Consider the following 13846-nt stretch of genomic DNA (forward strand, 5'->3'; position numbering starts at 1 on the left):
TTGTAGAACATAGAGTAGGAGAATACTGACCAGTTATACTCTGTGTCCACACGGAAATGGGCAAGAGGTAATAATCTTAAATCAATGGCAGGAAAGAACTGGACATGGGGAGAACTTCTTGAGCACATGGATGATAAAGCACTGAAATTGCCTGCAGAGGGAAGAGATGCTGTCTTTATCCCTTAACATTTGATATACTTGATAATAAATAGACCTGTTTAAATGAGAAGTTTCTGTGCTTTAAGAAGGGAGGCTGCACCATGTTATGCTTTCAAACTCCCATTCAACTCACCAGATTGAGTTGAACCTTTTACAACTAAAGCAGATATTTATTGGATACTCACTATATTAGTTTTTCTATGCTTGCATAACAAATTATCATGAATTTGATGGCTTAAAATAACACAGATTCATTAGTTTACAGTTTGGTTGTTTATAACTCTGGGAGGACTCTTCCCTGTCAAAAGCTCTGGGTAAGAATTTCTTTCCTTTCTCAGTTGGGGTTTTGGCAGACTTCAATTATTTGTCGTTGTCAACTCATCTAGAGGCCACCTGCTTCCTGTACTTGAATTTCTTCCAAGACAAATGCTATTATGTTAGATCTTGTTTGGGACCACCCTGCCTGGTTTCAGGAGCTGAAACCCCTGCATGGCTAAGGCTGAGTGAGCGCGACCTTCCCACCATAAGCCACTAAGGAGACAAAGCTTATCTCCCTAGCAGGAGTGCCGCTTCTGCTCCTTATTCCATAACAGACCTCCAATGCTTGATCAGTTAGCCAGTGATGAGTAAGATTCCCCAAGGGGGGAATGACCTAAGACAGGCATAATCAGGTCGAGGCCCCAGGGAAGGACCTGGGCAGCTATGGAGAAAGGGGGTGATGGACCCTTGCCCCCTGGCTTTGAGGAAGCCTGAGTCTTCAGTGTGTCTTCGAGAAGTCTCCAAGAATTCTTTGGCTATCTGCCTCCTCTGCCTGACTTAAGCCTGAAAATAATGACAGAGGGTGGTGCAGCCTTATGCTGGAAATGGCAGGTTCCCTGGGGTAATCAGGAATAAGAAAGAATTTCTAAAAGTCCTGTGAAACCTGCTTTGCTAAGAGTTCTTTCATTCATATGACAAGGGTCCGAGCAGGAAATGAGTATGTCTCCCAAAGTTTCTGCAACCCCCTTTCCTGATAGACACTCAGACTAAGCCCTCAGATTTCTTTGAATTGTTATCTACTGTTTGATCCTTACCATCCTGTATTCCTGTGTATTACAATCCAATAGAAGCCCCTGGAGGAAGGGGCTCCTGGCCCTTCCCCTTTGAGGGATGGGCTGGCCACCTTTCCTCCCCAAGCAGATCATGTCTTGGTAGTGTTTACTTTCATCCGTGGTGGGCAGGGGGATTTGCGGGCAAAGTCACCCCCACAAGATCTGGGTAAAAACCAGTGTTCATACTAAGGAAGACACTATTGTAAGTGTTGAAGATTCAGAGGCATAGAGTAGAGTTCCTATGATTTAGGAGTTTCTAGATACACCTGGGATAAACTAGACATGCATACGAAAAGTTATTTAACAATAACCAGGTGTATATGCTACCCCACCAAGCAGTAGCATACTCAGTGAATGTTTGGAGAATTATCATGCTGTGGTTACAGACTGGGAACACAGATCTGGGTTTGAGCATTGTAAACTTGGGCAAATTATCTAATTTCTTTGTGACTTGATTTTCTGATATGTGGATTAAGATAATTAAAATACTATGTACTTTGTAGGATGGCTGTCAAGATTGAATAAGATTACATGTATATTTAATCTAAGATTATAGATTTATCTCCTTATAAAGCACAGTGTTTGACACATAGTAAAATGTTACAATATTGTATAAATTTTTATTTTACTGTTACTTGTGTATAAATAAGGTTGGGAAGACCTCTCTGGAGAAGACAGGATTTGAGATGAACTATGGAGGATAAGGGAGACTTCTGTGGGAGGGAAAAGGCATGGATGGAGGGGAGAATTAAGAGGACTGAATTAGAAAAGTAGAAATCCAGCCTACAGTGGTCTTCTTTCTGTATTTCTGACATGCCTCCAAAAAGTAAAGTGCTTTTAGTTCAGAAAGGTTAAGGAAATGCAAGAGAATACCTAAAATTATTCTTCTAATATGACTGGTAATGTACTTAAAGATGACTTTAGCTGTGGCATAGGACTTTTAACAAGAGCAATAGCCATCAGAAAATGGATATCAGTAGAATTATAAGATCTTTTTATAGAAAAAATCTATACTGCAGAAAGAGCACTCAATGTTGTAGATTGACCTGACCTGAAATAAAGTGCTGAGGTTGAGTCACAGTATCATAGACCAGGTGAGTTAGCTAACCTGTCACTTCCATCCCTTCACTCAGATCTTAGTGAGTCTTAAGTCTTATTTCAAGACAGAAGCCCATGGGGAACCAAAACTTTGCCCTTATTCCATGGACTTTTCTGGATAAATAAAGACCTGTTTTGAGAGGTGGCTCTGACAATGGGGCTGGGGAGGAAGGCATCCTGCCGCCACAGTCCTTAGGACGGTAGCTTCCATTCTTTGGACGCAGAGTAAAACCTCCGCCAAATGCCTGGTGGTGGGTTACAGTATAACGACACATGGGCTTTACATCAGGCATGGTTGGTTCAAATCATGTCATGCCTCACTACCCAAATGACAGTAATTGAAATGGAAGGTACGGACTGGAGTTGTTAAGAACATCCTATGTACATAAGGCTGTCTGGATTAAAATCTCTCTATAAGGTGATCAACCATCCAGATTTCTTTGGGATAGAAAGAGTTCCTGAAATACAAGAATTTCATGCTATAAGTAGGACAATTTTTAACAAACTGATATAATTTCTACCGCTGAAGCAGGATAGCTAGATTGAGGTCCTGGGTCTCTCCTCTCTCCCCTCTACACGGAAACAGGCTTGCAAGGAAAGCCACAGAAACAAATAAGGTCCAATTATGTCTAGCTGGGCCAGGCACCCTGAACAAAAGGTGACCTGTAGCCAATTATACCATTAGAATAACATTAGCATTGCAGACATGCACCAATGTCATGATAGTTCCGGAAAGGACCAAATAAGGACAAAACTCCTCCTCTTGTTGAGTGCCTCACCCACTAAGCCGCCATTCTGCCCAGCTCCACTCCTCATGAGGTGCTCTTCACTAGCCCAAAATATAATCCTAGCTCCCAAAACCCTTTGGGTGATTCACTTCTCAAACCTGCCAACACTCCCTACCTGAGTGTGTACTTTTGCTTCAATGAAATCTTTGTGTTTTGCTGACCTTCTCCATTTTACTCTTGAATTCTTTCTTATATAGTGACAAAAACTTGAACATTGACACTAGGTTTAGGCTTCTCTTGGCCTCCCCATGAGACTTTGACATCAATTCTAACTCACTAGCTGTGTAACCTGAACAAGGTAATCTTTTGTGTTTCACTTTCCTGAACTATAACATATGAATTTTAAGACTACCTACTCCTTAGGTTTGTTGCATAATACTTTTTAAACAGAGCTCATCACATAGCAAAGCACTAGTAATTATTGGTTAGATGTATGTGTTAGTTTCCCATGGCTACTGTAAGAAACTACGGTGAACTTGGTGGCTAAAACAATAGAAATATGTTGACTACAGTTTTGGAAGCCGGAAGTCAGAAAACAGTTTTATTGGGGAGGAATGCACTTTCTCTGGAGACCCTAAGAGAGGATATATTCCTTGTGTCTTCCAGCTTCTTATGGTGGCTGCTGGAATTTCTTGGTTTTGGGCTGCATCATTTCTATCTCTGCCTCCTCCTTCATATCACCTTCTCTTCTGCATGTCATTTTGTGTCTCTCATATTAGGACATTTGTGAATGCATTTAGGGACTACCTGGATAATCCAAGATAATTTCACCATCTCAAAATTCTTAATCACATATGCAAGGTGACTTTTTCCAAATAATGTAAAACTTACAGGTTTCTGGGACTAGATCTTCATTATTTTATGGACCAATATTCAGCCATCAACAGTATATCATAAACCTTCCTTAATATTTTGACCGTTATCCTTTTTTTTCACTCATAATACAGGCACAGATATCTGCCTAACAGTCTTGTAGTGATCAAGTAAATTAAGAGCTAGGCACATAGTAGGTGCTTATTGTAAATTGAGGTTTTCTTTCTGCAAAAGAAAATTCCTTTCTTTTTCTCCAATACAGGAATACACATGCTCACATACTTTGTGTTAAGAGAAGTAAAATTTATATGTATTAGAAACTTCCACTTAAAGTGTCTATGTAATTGGTAGTATATACTGCTTTCTGGGCCCTAGGATATGTACAATGGTTTCCAAAACAAATTCTTTGAAGGCCCTTTGGTCACATAACTCATATCTGAAGAGTTATTTCTGACTTCACTTCATACACTTTTATATTTCTTCCTTTGGAATCTCTTCTTTAATTTTCTTGGAAGTCTCCTAAAGAAGGAGGAAAGCCAAATTATTTATTGAGTTTCCAGTGACCCTGAGTTCAAGAAGTTTTTCAAAGGTTACATTAACAGGTACTGGAGGCTAGAGGTTTAAAAGATTATTTTGGGGGATACAGGACTTGATCCATAACAAATGGATTGGTTTTTGAGAAACCATCATATTCTCAATTCTCAATCATAAATTTTAAACAGGATTGAATTGACTCACTCTCAATTTCAAGAAATGAATGTGAGTCCCTTAGAGGATCCTGCTCCATCTCTCTGGTTCCTCTCCTTGATTCTGGGTTTGTATATATTTCAGTCAAAACTGTTGAACACTAGGCATTTGCTAGAGTTTTGGGGGAATTTTTTCCCTTCTTCATCCTTTCTTCCTTCCTTTTCTTTCATCCTTCCTTCCTTTTCTGATGCCTTCCTTCCTTCCTTCCTTCCTTCCTTCCTTCCTTCCTTCCTTCCTTCCTTCCTTCCTTCCTTCCTTCCTTCCTTCCTTCCTCACAGAGATGAGATATGATATAACAATATGACCTCTGTGTTTACTAAAGTCACCTAACTACTATTAGGGGCACCAGAAGATGCATAAAGACAACAGGAAGAAGAAAGAATAACAAAACCTATAGATAGCTATACCCTGGTGACATTGTGTCCCAGTGCATCATATTGAAACCACCCCCATTTACTATTCTTTCACCTGAGACAAAAGAAAAAAAACATTAATCTATGCTAGAGTATTGAAGTTTCTATGCCCGAAACATAGGTCTCCTAACAGCTCAATTTTATTGAATGGTTACTATGCACCCAGCTGGGCACTTTGTATGGGTTAGGCCATTTAATAATTACAAAAACCCTAGGAACTATTATTATTTCTGTTTTATAAATGAGGAAGCTGAGGCATAAAGAAGCTAATTTGCTCATTTGAATTTAGACAGTAGTTAAGTGGCAGAATGGGAATTCAAACTCTGTAATTTCATTCAATGATCCATTCTCTTATCCGTCAGGCAATACTGCCTCCTTTTTTTGCTAATAGAACATATGCCAAGGCAGCTTTGAGAAACTCCAAATAATTTATATACATACCACATAAGAGTCATCAACATTATTCAACATCCCAACCATTCCCATGCCCCCACCCTGTATTACTTTTCTGTTGCCTTGTAGCAAATTAACACAAACTAAGCAACTTAAAACAATATCCATTTATTATCTCCAGTAAATCAGGCATCCCACTTGAGACCTCTACTCATGAGCTCATAAGGTTAAAACCAAAGTGTCATCTGGACTTGATATTGTTTTTCTGGAGCTTGAGATTCTCTTCCAAACTCATGTGATTGTTGTCAGAATTCAGTTCTTTGCACTAGTAGGACTGAGGCCCTCAACTTTTAGAAGCCACCTACTATTTTCTGCCATATGACCCTCTTCACAACATGTCAATGTTCTTCTTTAATTCCAGTAAAAGCAAGGAGTGATAAGCCCATCACTTTTATAGTACAATATATTCAAAGGAGAAACAATTCCATCATATTCACAGGTCTTGCTCACACTTCAGTGGAAAGTTTCTCCAGGCACTTACACACTGGGGTGAAAATCTTGGGGCATCTTAAATTTTAGGCTTCTATGACCCCTCCCCACACCCATAACGGGAATGGGTTTGTACAGGAGAAGCCATAGGAGGTAGAAGGTGCCTTACCCTTGTCAACAACCTTCTAGGAAAATGGAACACAAACCTGCTATTCCTTACTGCAATGATGTGGGAAACCATGGCCACCCAAATAGAGCATTATGAGATTAAAATACCTGGAAGATTATTGAGATTTTCTAAAATGAAAGACAACTTGAAGGTCACTCCTTCCTAAAAATATTACCTCCATGGATGTGATTAAATCAGGCAGAAACCACCTTGAAAAATGGTTATTACAGTTAGTTGTAGTTCATTAAGACTGTTTTGTGAGTAAGTCTCTTAGTGTTTCTGAGTATCCATACTTGTGGGGTCAATCCCTCTAACTCTGGCCTACTGTAGTAACAAATCTTTCTGTAAAAATCTGTTTAGATAACAAGTACTTAGAGTCGACCTCAAGTTATTAGCCCGAATTCAAAGAGGATTCCTACTCTAAATCTGTTTAAATGGGTACTAGTTACAATAGATTTATTTTTCATTAAAAAAGCATTTCCATGAAAGACTAAACTTAGATTACTTTTTTTTTAGCTAGACTGCTAAGGAGAATGAGAGGTAAATGAACACATTTTGTTATTGAGCAATTGTATCTTTTGTTTATATTAAGTAGGTGAAGCAATATTATCATTGCAAAGAAAATTGCATTTTTCTATTGCTAACTTTCAAACACTGAAACACAGACTAATGTGAGTTTCTAAGCTATGATATTTAAATATATATTTCCAAAGAAAATTGGTTATTTAGGGTTTTTTCAATCGCTAACTATAGTCATCTTTTTTCTCTGTTTTGATTTCATTTCATACTGTTATACATACAAAGAGTCCATTAAGGGTTGTGTGAGGCTGTTTTTATAAAGAAGCCTTAAAATTATTATTTGTCATTTCAATACATTTAATTAATTAAATTGTGATATCAGTCAGTGATCTTATATGCATATTATGCTGACATTCTTTCTGGATGCTAATTACATTGTCATAGATTTAAAGGTTCTGGGCCCACCTTCCTCATTCTGCTTCCTCCTTTCCCATTCTGTGCTGCTAAGTCTCTGGCTTCCTCACCCATTCCAGCTGATTGCAGTAACTTGCGCTGAGGACCTTGTTGTTTGTAGCTCCTGTGAGCCTCCCTGGCTCCTCATTGGAAGCAATCATCAGTATACTAATGATTCTTGTTTCAGGAGTCATTGGGAGAAGAGAGATCATGAGGATAGTAATAATCTTTTTTTATTTTTCTGCCTTACCCACCTTTATCAACACACTTGTAGGCAAGACTCTAAAGACCAAGAGTTCTTGTGTAGATGTCCAGAATTCTCTTCATTTGTTACTCACCTGCTTTTGCCCTAACCCATCCCTAACATTATTCTTACTTTTACAATTCAAACTTTTAAACCTGTTTCTGAAGTTTTTTGACTCAGTGATTGATTTTTATCAGCTCTCTTTCAAGACTGACTTGCTTCTCTCCTAAGAATTATAACAAGCTGGCTGCCTCAGGTAGAAACCTATGCTCTCATTTGGTTTTGTGGAACAAACCCATTACAAAAGGCAATGATAAGCACATTCTTAAAACAAGAGATAATAAAGACAGGAGACAAGAGAGATGATTTGGGAGGTAACTGGTTGGTACAATTCAAATGTCTACCCACCCAGTTCCTATGGAACACAATACAATTTCTCGAAGACTGAAGTCATTCTCTGGGGTTGCCTAATAAAAAGAGCTCTAATACTGAAAAGGAGAAAGTGCATTTTCTAGTCCCAGTGTAACAGGGTGCAAAGCATGGGTCCCTGAGGGTGAGAGAGCCTCACTGTCACCCCCAAATCCTGCAGGGGGGCATGAAGGGGGGAGGAGAGGTGCCCACAAAGCAGAAAACACAGCATTTAAGACACATTGCATAACAAAGGCAGGTTAACAGCCCATGCTTTCCTGCAGCAGAATTGTGTAGTGACCATGGGAACATGAAGTGACTCTTGACATAGCGAGGGGGAAAGCTCTTACAGGCCTGTGTGAGCTCCAAGGGAGAGGGGTAGATGCCCCACCCCCCCAGATGCTTGTGTGTCACTAGGAACTCTTGCCCTGACTCAACATGGCAGCCAAAAGAGGGTTAAAGACAATGGCAAGCAGACCAAAATGGCAGACATTAACACACTCTAGGAAGAGCCCAATGTTAGATCATGCAGGAAGTTCAGAGCCGAAATTTAAAATTGGAGCCGGAAGTCTGATGGTCAGTCAGCCATGAGGTCTGGAGAGAGGTCTGCAGAGAGGGCTGCCATGAGGCTGGGGGGTCAGTCTGGAAGTCTGCCTGCAGAAGATGGCAGCAGCTGGCGGTGAGGGGACCTGCCTGCCCGTCACACAGGGACATGGGAGATGCTTGTGACTGAGAATGCTGAGCATCAGATTTTTGCTTTTCTGAAAGGTGTACCTCTGAGTGGCATATTCTGAAACTGGCCTAGTTGGCAAAGGGAGGCAGGACTACTTGTTTTGGGGTGTTTTTAAAGAAAGCAGGACTTAATGGCAGAAATCTGCCATTATTCTAAAATCTGTATAACCTTTAAAAAAACAACCCCTTTCCTTTTTCACCAAATTTTAGCTTAGAGAGTCACGCTTCTTGGCGGCAGGCAATCAAACCCCCATGGCTGTCCCAGAACCCCAATGGCTGTTTCTGTAACATTAGTAATAGCTATCCTAGTGGCTAAAACAATTTTTTTAATGATAGACTATAGGAGGGTTTGATTCTTGTAGTCATAGTCTAAGTATTTGCTGAATTTGGGGCTGTAGCTATATTCCTTCACTAACTCAGGTCCAGGCTGACCTCAGTCATTGCATAACTGAGATTGGATTCCTTGGGAAAAAAAGCTTTGAAATGGAGAGTTGCATGCAGAAAATTTATTGGGGTCTGCTCTCAGGAGCTTGATCTGCAAGACTGGGCAGAGGAAGAAGCTGACCCATGTGAAGTAATAAGGCATTAGCCAATTCATGGCAAGATCTGGAGCTGGGATGACTCTCAGAGGTAGCCTGAATTGAAACGAAGCACAAGTACTTTTTTATCTCTACTTAATCCAGTCATTTACTTCTTTTGGTAGGGTACCACAGAATCCACTACAGCACTGTTATAGAAGGAAATAGTGCACAGATAACTGGAACAGCAACATTTCACCTGTAATCAAGCAATAACTCAACATTCTAAAAATCATGTATCATTAACTATTATTAAGAACTTTAGGACTTGTGGCTAGTGTCTTGGAAAAAGACAGAATTCACCTCAGATGGTTCAAATAATGAGATTTCTATTAAAGTGGCAGTTCAGAGTTATGGACAAGTTAAGGAAAATATGGGAATGACATGGTACCCAGAGACTGGCAGGTGAATGTGAGAGGTGCAATGCACAAGAGCTAGTCTCCTGAGACATAGAACAGAATGAGAAAAGAATATATAAAAAGAACTGGCAAACACAGCCCTAGCCACTGTGGCTCAGTTGATTGGAGTGTTGTCCCATAATTGAAAGGTTGTATATTCAATTCCCAGTCAGGGCGCATACCTAGGTTATGGGTTAGTTCCCTGGTCCAGGCACCTATGCGAGGCAACCGATCAGTGCTTCTCTCTTGCATTGATGTTTCTTTCTCTTTCTTCCTCTCTCCCCTTTTCTCTCTAAAAGCAATGAAAAAGTGTCCTCAAGTGAGAATAAAAAAAATAACTGAGAACTGGCAAATGTAGAATAATCAGCACAGTTTACAAACAACACATAGATTGCTCTTCTATCCATAAAAGAAGCCATTTTCTCCTACATAATTGACAAATAATCCCCAAGTAAAAGACTTAATAAAAAGACTACCAGTGGAGATCCCTCGTTCTCAGGATAGAAGAACTTCATCTACTCATTTTATTTTACTTTTCCCCTTTAGAATAAAGCCTCAGAAATGAAGTGTTGAGAGAAAAAAATCTCTAATTGCTAATTCTATGTTATAAGCACCAGCACATCTTGCTTGTTGGGCAGGTGCCATACAAAGGCTGCTGTGTTTGAGAGCATGGCAATTGCAGATAGGAGCGAAGTAGCAAGAGAATAACTGAAATAAATAATTATTACTAAATGTTCACTGTGATGTGTGTGACTTCTGCATACGATGCCCATAAAGTGATAGTCACATGATTAAACCTTACACATATTTTTTCCAAATTTACACCCTAAGGGGCAAATAAACAGCACAGTTCTGAATAACATTATTGTAGCTATTAGTCTTTGTGTGCATAATTCCCCTATCCATGATGTTTACAATTTTCTCTACAGCGTTGCTTTGAAAAGTGGTGCAATTACAATATTTTCATTATACTATGACTTTCACAGATAATTAAACAAATAAATATGTTCTTACACAATTCACTTTAAATATTCCCAGTCTTTATAAAACTTCCTCATTTGGGAAGAATAAAGACATTCAGAATACATGTGACTTTTTTTTCTTAAAAAAATTTGTTTTCCTTGTCCAGTGCTGTTTATTAAGTCCATCATCAGAGGCAAGAACAGACTTTCATCCATCACAAAAGGCAGACTGAGCCCAGCCACGGGCTTGGGAGTGCTCACAGTCCTGCAGAGGACAGGCAGCTGAGCCAGTCCTTCACATTTGTGCTTATTTTCTTTTACAAAGACATCATCTGGAAGGTTAATAGGACTCATCAACTCAACACATAACCTTAATAATTATCTTTGCAATCAGAAATGAAGCTAGTACAGCCCTGGCTGGGTGGCTCATTTGGTTGGAGTATCGCCCTGTGCACCAAAAGGTTGCTGGTCAGGGCATATACCTACGTCACATACCCAGGCATCCCCAGCCGGGAGCATATGAAAAGCAACCAACTGATGTTTTTTCTTTCTCTCTCTCTTCCTCTCTCTCTCTAAAAGCAATAAACATATTGTTGGGTGAAGATTAAAAATAAAAGAAAGAAAAAATGAAACTAGTACAAAATAATACCAACCTTAGAGTTTTTACATGAGAATGGTTAGAACAGTGTATTTTCATGAGATTTGGAGAGATTAAGGATATATTTCTCATAACTTGACATTATTATTGAGGCAGTAGTTGATTTAATTTTAAGTGTGCGGTATACTTACTAAAATGAGTTAAAATGTCCAAAATTTGGGTTTTTAACTTCTACCATTTTGGGAGGTGTCATATCAAGTAAAAACTGGTATTTAGCTACTCTAAGGAATCCCACCCCCATAAAACCCTATATGTTATTTTCAAATTAATAGAACTGTAAAGTTATCTGGAAAAAATAGGTTTATTTTGCTAATAATAAAATAAGTCTCGAATAGAAAATGACTTTCCAGGGTCTCATAGCTGGTTTTTGCCAGAGACAGAACTACAACGCCAGTTTCCTTAACACCACCCCAGTGCTGTTGCCCCTAATCAGCTGCCTCTTCCAAGGACCTTTATACTTTCTCTTTCAATAAACATTTTTGAGCCTCTACTTTATGCCAAGAACTACTTGATGTGCAGGGTACAGGCAGAGAGAGAAGACCCGGTCCCAGCTCTTTTAGAAGGTAACAATTCAGTGAGGGAAACAGTTAGGTAGATGAGTAATTCTAATTTATTATGCATTGTAATACATGTTTCTAGAACACAGAGGAAGGAGTGTTTAACTCTCTTTTAACTCTCCCTGGCTTGGGGGATTGATTTGTTGTCTTCAACTAATATGAGCACTTGGGTTTTGAACAAAAGTCCCTGTCCCTAGCAGACACCGTCCTGGATTCTTCCACACCACTTTTGTGTTTTCCTGCCACGCCCACCGGTCTTGTTTTCTGTCCGATTGCCCGACTTGGAGTGTCTGCATACCTGACACTATTTCTGATTTTAAATTTTCCAAACCATCTGCAGCTCCCCAAGTAGAAGCTGCTCTTCCGAAAAAGAGAGAACAATACTCACACAGTGCTGCCTCTCCATTTGCTTTCCCCCAACTGCCTTGTTCTTTTCATTTCCCCTTTTCTCCCAACCTCTAACGTCACCAGTCCCCAAACTGGAGAATGGACGTTCCATGACACCACCTGAGTGCTGCACCCTAGCTGATGTACTGTGAATGACTGATGACACTCATGAGTGGGGCAGATCCCTGGGGGTGTCCCAGGGGTCATGTACCCCAAACACACAAGGCATAGTTTTTTTTGTGCCACTTCATAGGAAAGCCCATAGGAAGAAAAGGAATTAGAGTGTTTTAAAATATAGGGACTAGTCAAAGAACATGTATGAATGACCCATGGACATGAACAACAGGGTGGGGATTGACTGTGGAAGTGAGGAAGGAGTGGGCAGGGCAGAGGAGGGTGAAGGGGGAAAAATCAGGGCAGCTGGAATAGAATAACAATACAATATTTAAAAATTAAAAAATAAAATACATAAATACCTCATAACTGTTTACATAAGTCTATGGAACCACTATGAGACAAACCACTGTGCTGAAGTCGGCTTCCTTAGTAATAATCAGCTAGCGTGATCCAGTCCTGGCTCCTGAAGTCCTCCTCTTCAGTAGGGTATTTTTATTTCCCCTTTCAGGAATATCTCACCTGTCCAATAAGAGATTCAAAAATTATTTCATTTCTTCTCTCTGTCCTTTATAATTTTGTTGTCCTAGATCTGATCTTTGGTGACCAAATTATCTTCCCAGTTTTTCCAAAAAAATCTCCACATCCTTATTCATTAGGGATCACAAGGTGGGCATAGGGAGTAAGGTGGCCATAGCGTTCTGGCTACAGAAAAAAAAAATTTTACAATTTGGGCAATATCTGGCCAGAGCATTAGACTAGTGCAACCACAACTGGCAGATGTTATTTTGGGGCAAGTATTCTATTAACCCCATAGCCTCTTACCAGTTGGTACCGAGTCCAAATAAAGCTTGAATTGCCAACTTGTACCAACTGAGAGCTTTCTAAATAACTCCTAGTATGTGATTAGCATTTGTTCTAGAAATTGACGCTGATGCCTCTGGGAGACTTTAAAGTACTACTTTCAATTAATTATAGTTATGCATACTTTTATGTAGTGGTATTTACTGGTAGCCACGGAAAATCTTCATATGAATTTCTGTGTTATTTATTACATGTATAGTAAATAGGTGTGTGCATGTGGAGAGAAAAGGTGGCATTTTTTAATTAATTCAAGCATTGTATGTAATTATAAAAGGGTGTGGAATATATACTTTGAAAGACTTACTATAAATAAGGTCAATACTAATTTTAAGTTTAAGAGAGAATGTTATACATCTGACATAATAGACACTGGGGCTTACCTGAAAAAAGTTCCTGTGTCTTAACTGTGGCAGCTACTCGTGATAGAATTCTAAAATCTGGAAGGCAAATTCAGTGCTCTTCTCGCTGAGGACTGGATGTAAATCTGTGCTGACTAGGTGATCCATGGCTTATATCTGCAAGCCCTTTTCCGTAGAGGATGACTATCTTAGAAGATGTCCCGTCTGTGCCCTGGTTTCATTAATACCACCTATAATCTCGGCCCATATGCTGCTACTCACACAGCCCTATTTGCTTGCTCAGGAGAGAAAGCAGCAGCTCTTTTGGATGTGCATCAACTCCCTATGAAGATAATAGGATTTACATGTGTATACAGAGGGATGAATCAGCCTTTTATTTAACTATCACCTTAAGCATTCTCTCATTTTCCCTGAAATAAAATTCTCCGGTCATTCCCCTCCACTTCTAAAGCT

The 13846-nt window shown here is 39.6% G+C and overlaps 1 long non-coding RNA gene across 2 annotated transcripts in view; it reads right to left on the minus strand.

Annotated features, from left to right (window-relative positions):
* The window catches only part of LOC119047317 (uncharacterized), a 32833-nt gene extending 19301 nt beyond the window's left edge, over positions 1-13532 (minus strand). For both annotated transcript variants that reach the window (XR_008391144.1, XR_005082124.2), the window contains exons 1-3: positions 13415-13532; positions 12533-12692; positions 9675-9784 (exon numbers count right to left, since the gene is read on the minus strand). This is a non-coding gene — a long non-coding RNA (uncharacterized LOC119047317). The remainder of the gene's footprint in view (positions 1-9674; positions 9785-12532; positions 12693-13414) is intronic.
* Between the last annotated feature and the right edge of the window lie 314 nt (positions 13533-13846).

Source organism: Artibeus jamaicensis, unplaced genomic scaffold, assembly GCF_021234435.1.
Source record: "Artibeus jamaicensis isolate MK-2021 breed Jamaican fruit bat unplaced genomic scaffold, CSHL_Jam_final contig_3126, whole genome shotgun sequence".
Lineage (NCBI taxonomy): Eukaryota > Metazoa > Chordata > Mammalia > Chiroptera > Phyllostomidae > Artibeus > Artibeus jamaicensis.